Consider the following 8,198-nt stretch of genomic DNA (forward strand, 5'->3'; position numbering starts at 1 on the left):
GCCCCTGCAGTGCTTTGCACTTCACCAGGTAGCCCCTGTCCAGGGGAGCCAGGGAGTCAGATCACCCCAACCCTGTGATTTTCTGATCACAGCTCCTGTGACCAGCACTGCTGCTCGAAGAGCCCCATCCCAGTCCCCCAGATCAAAGGATCTAGCACAGAGAAGTCTGGAAAGAGTACATACCTCATTTCACTGCACTTCTCAGACACTGCATTTTTCACAAAGTGAAGGGTTGTGGCAACCCTGCTTCAAACAAATCTTTCAGCGCCGTTTTCCCAAACAGCATTTGCGGCTCACTTTGTGTTTTGTGTCACATTTTGGTAATTCGCACGATATTTCAAATTTTGTCACTGTTGTTATTGTTATAGTTGTTATGGTGATCTGTGTTCACTGATGACACCTTCACTGCAAGCTTGGGTGATGGTCAGCATTTTTTAGCAATAAAGTATTTTTAAATTAAGATACGTACTTATGGGGCGCCTGGGTGGCTCAGGCGGTTAAGCGGCCGACGTCGGCTCAGGTCATGATCTCGTGGTTCGTGAGCTCAAGCCCCACGTCAGACTCTGTGCTGACAGCTCAGAATCTGTGACAGGCAAGATTCTGTGTTCCCCCTGCCCCCACCTCTGCCCCTCCCCTGCTCATGCTCTGTCTCTCTCCCAAAAAAATAAACATTAGAAAAAAAAATTTTTTTAAGTTATGTACTTTTTTTTAGACCTAATGCTATTGCACACTTGATAGGCTACACTGTAGGGTAAACATAACTATTACATGCCCTGGGAGACCAAAGAAGTCAGCTGACTTGCTTTATCCTGATACTTGCTTCATTGTTGTGCTCTGGAACCCAACCCGGAAGATCTCAAGGAATGCCTATACTGACCATGGAACTCACCACAACTGTGCTCCTCGCAGCTGTGTGGCCTGGCAAGTCACTTAACCTCTCGGTGCTCAGATCGTCAGGCTCTGATTCTGTGCCTTAAACCACTAGACAACCTCCCTATAGTGGCCCCTGATAGTTATTAAGCACCCACTCGTATTCCACGCATGATGCAAATCTCCTTGTATGTAGTATTTCATTTAACACCCCCAACAACCCTATGAGATGGTTAGTTATCACTGTTATCTTCACTCTCCAGATAGGGGAACAGAGGCCTGGAACGGTAAAGCAGCTACACAGTTAAAGTAGCAGTAGATGTGGAAGCAGGCAATACTCCCTAGTTCCCTGCTTCTCTATCAGCCCTCTTCAGCCCTAATCCCATCAGTTTAACACAGGAGAAAAGCAGCTGGTGAGACACTGAACATCATCCTGTGTGAGAAAGAGAGACTCAGCTCTGCTTGACAGCCTTCCCCGTACCCACACGGCAGTGGAAAATCTGTGAACTGAGTGGCAGCCCATCGGGACTCTCCATTTCCTGTTGCCCTTGACTCTGTGGACCCTGTTCTGACAGTGTTACCTTAGGCACGTAACCGTTCCTGGTTTCTGTCTCTGTTTCTCTTTTGCGCAAAGGGAATAGTGATAATAATAGCTTGCCCACCTGACAGCAGGAGTGTCTTGACCCCTCAGGGCTCAGATCCGCCTTTCCACAACTCCACGAGAACCCAGGCCACTCTCCTGAGCGCACCCACGGACTCCACTCTAGTGCCTGCCACCGTGGTCGGCCCATCTTCCCATAAATATGGAGGCAATTAGCACAAAGCCCAGGTCCAAAGGGAATTCACCGAGCCCTGTTCATCTTCATAATGTTGAAGAAAACCCCCCAGGAGGCCTGAGTCACTGCTGTGGCAGGCGGACTGCTCCTGGTCTGATTAACTGAACTCCGTGAGAGGCACGCAGCCCTCCCTCCAGACTTGCTCTCTGCCCACACAACTCCAGGGTTCTCACCAATGGAGACTTGCACCAAGCTGCCACCGACACCCCACAAAACAGGAGCAAATTGGTCCTTTCCTGCCAGAGAATCCATGGGCTCCAAATTTCCCCCCCAAAGTCTACGTTTCTTTTAAATTCCAAAATCAAATGGCAAACCATCACTCAATCAGCAAATATTTACTTTTAGAGGGCACCATGGGAAAGGCCGAGAAGATTCATCCCATCCCTTTGCAGCCCTGAATCCCTTGCCAGACATATGTGCCACCAGCATTGGGTGGGTTTTCTGAAGGTGACTACCTTCTTGTAGCCCCATTCTCTTGTCTGAGCAGACTGACTGCCCAGCGCGTGTCAAGCGGACCCTCTCGCTTTAGTTATTAAGTCGTAAGATCCCAAGGTTGGAAGAACCCTCAGTGATTATTTCTCCAACCCCTCCCCAAATCTACCCCCATCTGCTATCGACTCCTCTGAGTCAAATATATAGTTCTTATTTCAACATGCTGTGCTCAGTGAAAGCTCCATAAATATTTATTAATGGTGGTGCCCATGATGAATTAACAGCCAAAGCTATAAAATTAAAGTTTCACACAAGCAGAGACCCTGGTGAGAAAGAAACTGCTACATAAAGTTTGAAATTTTTCAAAATGACAAGCGTTCACACACGCATATTCACACATACGCACGCGCACACACACACACACACACACACACACACACACACACTGTGTGGCAGATGGAGGCCACAGTTCTTTCTCACCTATCCAGAGAATCACACTGGAAACCAGGAAGTGGCCTTCTTATAGAATACTCATGCCTTTGTGAAGGCTTCTCAGAGGCCAGTCAGCCCGGCCTGTTGGGATGTGCCCAGCCCTTGACACAGTGTCTCTCTTTTGTCTCCTTGCTGGAATCAAGGGCCAAGGCAACTCCTGAGAAATAAAATGGTGCCAGTGAGGGTTTGATCAAGTGTCCCAGCTGGGCTAAAGTAAATGCAGTAAACACATGCGATTCTACGGATGCTAAAAGTTCAAGGGAAAGATCCAGATTAGGCCAGGGAGCTGAAACAAGAATTTTTCACATGGTAGCATATACCTAGAAGGAACTACTGGGGAGCATTGCCATAAAGAAGTCAAGAACTTTGAGGCTTAGTGGGTAGAGACCAGTCGTCACTGGTCCATCAGACTTTGCAGCCCCTGACCCCTCCCCCAACAAGCTGATGTGCATGAACACACTAACTGTAGTCTACAAGCCTCCTGTGGTTCGGTTTGAGATGTAACTGACAGAGCTAACTCCTCCCCTCCTCTGGACCTGCCGGGCCCCTGGAACTGCACCACCGAGGCACCAGAGGTCACAGTCGGCCCTCTCCATCTTCGTCCCATTTGACTCAGAGAGCGAGTTCAGGGGCTTGCTAAATCTGAGCCACACACTGAGCCACGGAATTACCTGGAGGTCAGGCAGAAAGGGGCCCTGCCACTCCTGAAGCCAAACGAGAGGGAACCATTTACAAGCTGGTCGGGTACGTGGGCTAAAGAAAATCTCAGCCATCCTGGAAGAAGAAAGCAGAGAAGACCCTGAAGAAATGAATTAGAGCCTGTACTCAACTTACATAGTGAGATCGCCTGTGTGACTCACTTCCTCTGCACGGGTCGGTACCCCAAGCCTCCCTCCCACCGGAGGAAGCTGGTTGTAGAAGTGGCAGGGAGGGCGTGCGGCAGGCAGAGAAGTCGAAAGGGAAAGGCCTAAACGCTGAGGACGAGGCTTAGGAGGACTCTTCCACCTTTTCCCCACTTCAGCCCTTGTGGACAATGTAGCGAAAGATCCCCCAAGAGCTATGAAGAGAAGCAGCGTAAGCTATGTTTGCCCTGCCCTCCAGTAACCCTGCTCCTTCTGGTTTTCCCCTGGACTCCATGCTGGTCCCCTTCTTCCAGCTCTTGTTTTCCGTCTGGTCCCCAGGAGCCCCCTATTTGGACACTAATGCTGATGACTGACCAGACAACCTGGGAGAAGACAAAGAGAGTGGGAACCCACCGATGACCACCGGCATTTAGTGGCATCGCCCTGTGCCCTCTGCTAGGCAAAGTCCTCCAGCGGGAAGATGACACTGTGAACGTGGACAGAAAGAACACCCACGGGACAGCTGGCAGTGCTCGTTGGCCCCTACCCAGCACAGGCCCGTCTTCCCTGGCTGCTGAATACTGTCTCATGATTCTGCTCTAGTTTTTGCTGTTGGTTCCTGCCCAGATGGGGTGTCTGATCTTGCCATGGCCAATATTTTCTGCAAAAGGGGACCTGGTACACTTTTATAGGAACCCAGTGGGTCCCTGGGGCCAGACTGTAATGCTGTCCAGATGCAGAAAAACAGAAGGGCCATTCAAAAACAACCGAAATATCAACACACTTTGAAAGCGGTCTGTTAGCACTGTCATAAGCACAATAAACAAAACAATGAAACCATCAGAAAGCACCGTGACACAGTCAGGCTTTAGGAACTTGGCTTTGATGACTTTAGAAAAGCAAAGAGAGGGGGCAGAACCAGTTCCCACTTGGGCTGAGGCTTGTTTGTTCTGCTTATCTGAAGTCAGAGCTATGAGTAGTCCCCATCGAGATGAGAGGATCTACAAGTTTCCCCCTTTGCAACGGGCCCCCTCGGCAGAGTGGCGCAGCTTGCCACAGGCGGTCACTTTCTGCACATGGCCCATGAGACGCCTATTTGCATACCACACGCCCATCTGCTGGAAGGCCCTTCTTCCCTCTGAGTTTGCCCAACAAACAAGCGAGCTCACCCAACGAGAGATCCCTTGCTGGCGTTCTTACCCTGTGGGTTCTGGGAGATGAGACGTAGGCTGGTGGGGACAGACTGGCCCTCACGCCCTCCCCGACACTTGGTCAGATACCCCCACCCCAGGTGAGACTCATCGGCAAGGTCCGCCGGTCCTGCATTTTGGAGGGAGAGGCTGAGAGAAAAATGGGAACTGTCGACCTGGCACACTCAAGCCTTCCAATTTGAGCTGTGGGGCTGGGGCTGGGGCTGTCCCTGGGTGAAATGAGGCCACCCGCTCACCAGTCCCTCAAGCTTGTTTCCCACTGTCTCCACGGCTCAGGCTTTGCTTAATTCCCAAAGCGGGCGCTGGCCAACTCGTCTATCAAATTACCTGCCAGTGGTTTAAGTAAGCTTAGTTCTTTTAGGTGCAGTCCTGCATTTTGACTCTACTCAAGCAAAATAAGGGATTCATAAATTGGAGGAGGGGGCGGGGGGGTCTGAGGCAGCTATCTGCTGCAGGAGACAGGGCTCTGGAAGGGAACAAGGTTGATGGCACGAGTGAGAAGCCAGGAGACCTGGGTGTGGGCTCCAGGTCCCTGTTCAGCTGCCCATTTCTTGCTCCCCCTCTTCCCATACATATACCCAGTTGGCCAGCCTACTAGGCCCTACAGTATGGGCAGGTGAGTCAGAAGATTTGACCATGGTCTCTTCCTAATTGGAAAAAGAAACTAAAACAAAACAAGGGGCACCTGACTGGCTCAGTCGGTTAAGCGTCTGACCCTTGATTTCAGCTCAGGTCATGATCTCAGGGTCGTGGGATTGAGCCCCGCATAGGGCACAGCACCGTGTGGAGCCTGCTTGGGATTCTCACTCTCTCCCTCTCTCTCTTCCCCTCCCCAGCTCGCTCTCTCTCTCTCTCTCAATAAAGAGATAAACTTTAAAAAACAAAACAAAACAGATATCAAAACAAAGGAATCAAACGTACGTCGAGCAGGAACCTCCCACGCCTGCTCCAGGCCTGAAGACAGAAGTCCACTCTGCTATAATCCTCCCCCTTCCACAGCAAAACGCTTGCAGTCTCTGCAGTTTCGTCTGCATCTGGTTGTTTTTCTGGAACAGAGAATGATTCCTCAACAACTGGTAAAAATTCACCGAACACCTTCACTGTGTCCAATCACCTCCTTTAACCCCTTCAAACATCTCAACAGGGAGGAATAATCTTGGAACCAAAGGCTCAACGTTACCAGATGCCTTCCCTGTGATGGAGGGAGCCCCAGGTACCACAGGCCCACCGCTCTTCAAGGCCCTAAGGCCTCCTAGCCAGCAAGGAGCAGAAGACTGGGACTCGGTGCCTTCAGGGTGGTCGCCTTTCCCTTGGTCATCTTCCTGTGGCACAGAGGAAAGGGTCCCATCTCTAGCACATGCTGGCCGCCAGCCTCAGAGCAGGGACAGCTCATTCACATGACTGTTATAAGGACTAGAAGAGATCAGTGCTTAGCAAGGACCAATGCACAGCCCGGCACAGAGTACTCTTATTACAGGGAGGCAATGTGGTCCTTCACAGGCTTCGAGCCATCCTGTTTGGTACCTGTTTCCTGGCTAGATGACCTTGGACCAATTACCTAACTTTCTGTCTTGGTTTCCTCACCTGTAAAATGAGGAAAACAACATCTATCTCATTGGGGCTGCTGTAAGGATTAAATCAAATTAAGTTAGCTACTTGTCAGCTAGGTAACCTCAAATGTAAAATGTAGATAATAATTGACCTAATCATAGGGAGGTTCTGAGGATTAAATTTCTTAATACACATAAAGCATTTAAAATAAGGTTATACAATGGTTCACTATCATTACCATCAGAATAGAAGTTCCCTGAGGGATGATTCCTGGTCTGTTCCATGCACTGATACATTACCAATAGGACATGGCCTGGTACATACCACATAAATAGTAATTGATAGAATGAACCATTGAATGCTATGTAACAGAGGAGTGGGGCAGATTCCGTTCCCAGAAGGCTTCCTGGAGGAGGTGATGCCGAAGGGTAAATAGAAGTTAGCCAGGCTGAGAAGGTGGGGAAGGACATGCTCGCAGAGAAACGAGCACAGGAAAAAGAACCTAGTGTGAACAGGTAACTTCAAGCAATCTAGTATTTACAAAATAAAAAGTACAAATCAGGGAAAGGCAGGAGACGGTAGCTTCCCTCCCAATGATGGACCTTAGTGCGACTAAATATACCCTGGAAAACATACCCAAATGTGAGCAGTTGAAAAAAACAGCTTCTGTCAGCCTCTCCCCAGGGTTCAGGCCAGTGGGCCTCATCCAGGAGAGCCCCAGAAATAGCAGTTTCCATGAGCCCTCCCTCCCTGGGAAAGTCCTATTACAAGGGACCCTAACCCATCTGTCTGCAAGATTTCCAGCCCGCTTGGAGAAGCAGACGACCATGCCTGTGAACTCTGACCCCATCAATCCCAACAGGGGCTGGGGCAGCATTTACATCTTCAAAGGTCCTGGTAAATGTTAGCCAGCAGCCTCCTTCCAGCCCCCAACCCTCACCTCCTCCCACTCTGGGCCACCAGGGGTCAGGGACCTGGGTCACACCTGGTTAGGCCTAGCCCAGGCCCTGTTCAGCCCAGCATCTCGTCCTCAGATCTGTCCTACCCTCTCTCCACTGCATCACTTTCTCTCCCCCACACACTGAGCCCCGGCCTAGGGAAGGTGCAGGCCAACAGAGAGGGGGCCCTACAAGGAAGGCCCAGGACACCTTCCGAGGGGCCTTCAGACAAAGGGGAGCTCAGGTCAGCCACCCTGGAAGGAGCCCTGGGTTCTGGATTAAGGGAAGGGACAGGACAGGCCTGTAGCCCAGGGTCAGCCCCAGCAACTACTCGATCAAGCAGGTTTCAGTGACCTCTCCCTGACCCCAGTAAGCTCCCAGTTGTCCCTCTGATCTCCTGGAGTCAGGGAGGCCTGTTAACTTTTACCAGACTCCTTTGACATGGAGCAGTGCTAATAAGAACCTGGGAGGGAGGTTCACTCAAGTGTCAGCGGCTCAGCACAGCCCTCCCCAGCCTCACCACCTGCACCTGGCCCTGTAGCTCCAGGCTGGAGCACCTGCCCCTTTGCCACACCACAGGACATTTGAAGAACAGGGCCCTGGGCCCAGAGAAGCCGAAAAGGAGCCCAGGCCCTGAGAATCTGCCTCCACACTGGTCCCACCTCAGACCCCAATTTCCCCTACCGGTGGCTCTCATGACAGTATGGCCTCAGCACACAGTCCAGAGCAGGGCCAGCCCTGGCCATTTCACAGAGGAGTGTGCAAGAGTACCCCCAAAGAGTCAGGGCCTTGCCATGGCAGAGCTGGGACTGGAACCAGAGATCAGTAGCTCTCTTGAGCTTTGGGGACAGGCACTCAGCCAGTGCTGAGAAAACAAGCAGGAAATGCAAGTGGCTAGCACTCTCCGGCTCAGCCTCCCTGCTACTCTTTTCCACCCCTGACCGGAGGCACGCTTCCCTCAGCTCCTACCCGAGGTGGAACAGGCACAGGCAGGTTAGTAGACTAAGTATCAGAGGCTGGATTGTC

At 51.1% G+C, this 8,198-nt stretch overlaps 1 long non-coding RNA gene across 1 annotated transcript in view; it reads right to left on the bottom strand.

Moving 5' to 3' along the window:
• Positions 1 to 4,756, bottom strand: part of LOC132691833 (uncharacterized) — an 80,999-nt gene extending 76,243 nt beyond the window's left edge. Inside the window, exons 1-2 of the long non-coding RNA XR_009616017.3 lie at positions 4,673 to 4,756; positions 3,302 to 3,404 (exon numbers count right to left, since the gene is read on the bottom strand). This is a non-coding gene — a long non-coding RNA (uncharacterized LOC132691833). The remainder of the gene's footprint in view (positions 1 to 3,301; positions 3,405 to 4,672) is intronic.
• Between the last annotated feature and the right edge of the window lie 3,442 nt (positions 4,757 to 8,198).

Source organism: Panthera onca, chromosome B1 (genome assembly GCF_046562875.1).
Source record: "Panthera onca isolate mPanOnc1 chromosome B1, mPanOnc1 haplotype 2, whole genome shotgun sequence".
NCBI lineage: Eukaryota > Metazoa > Chordata > Mammalia > Carnivora > Felidae > Panthera > Panthera onca.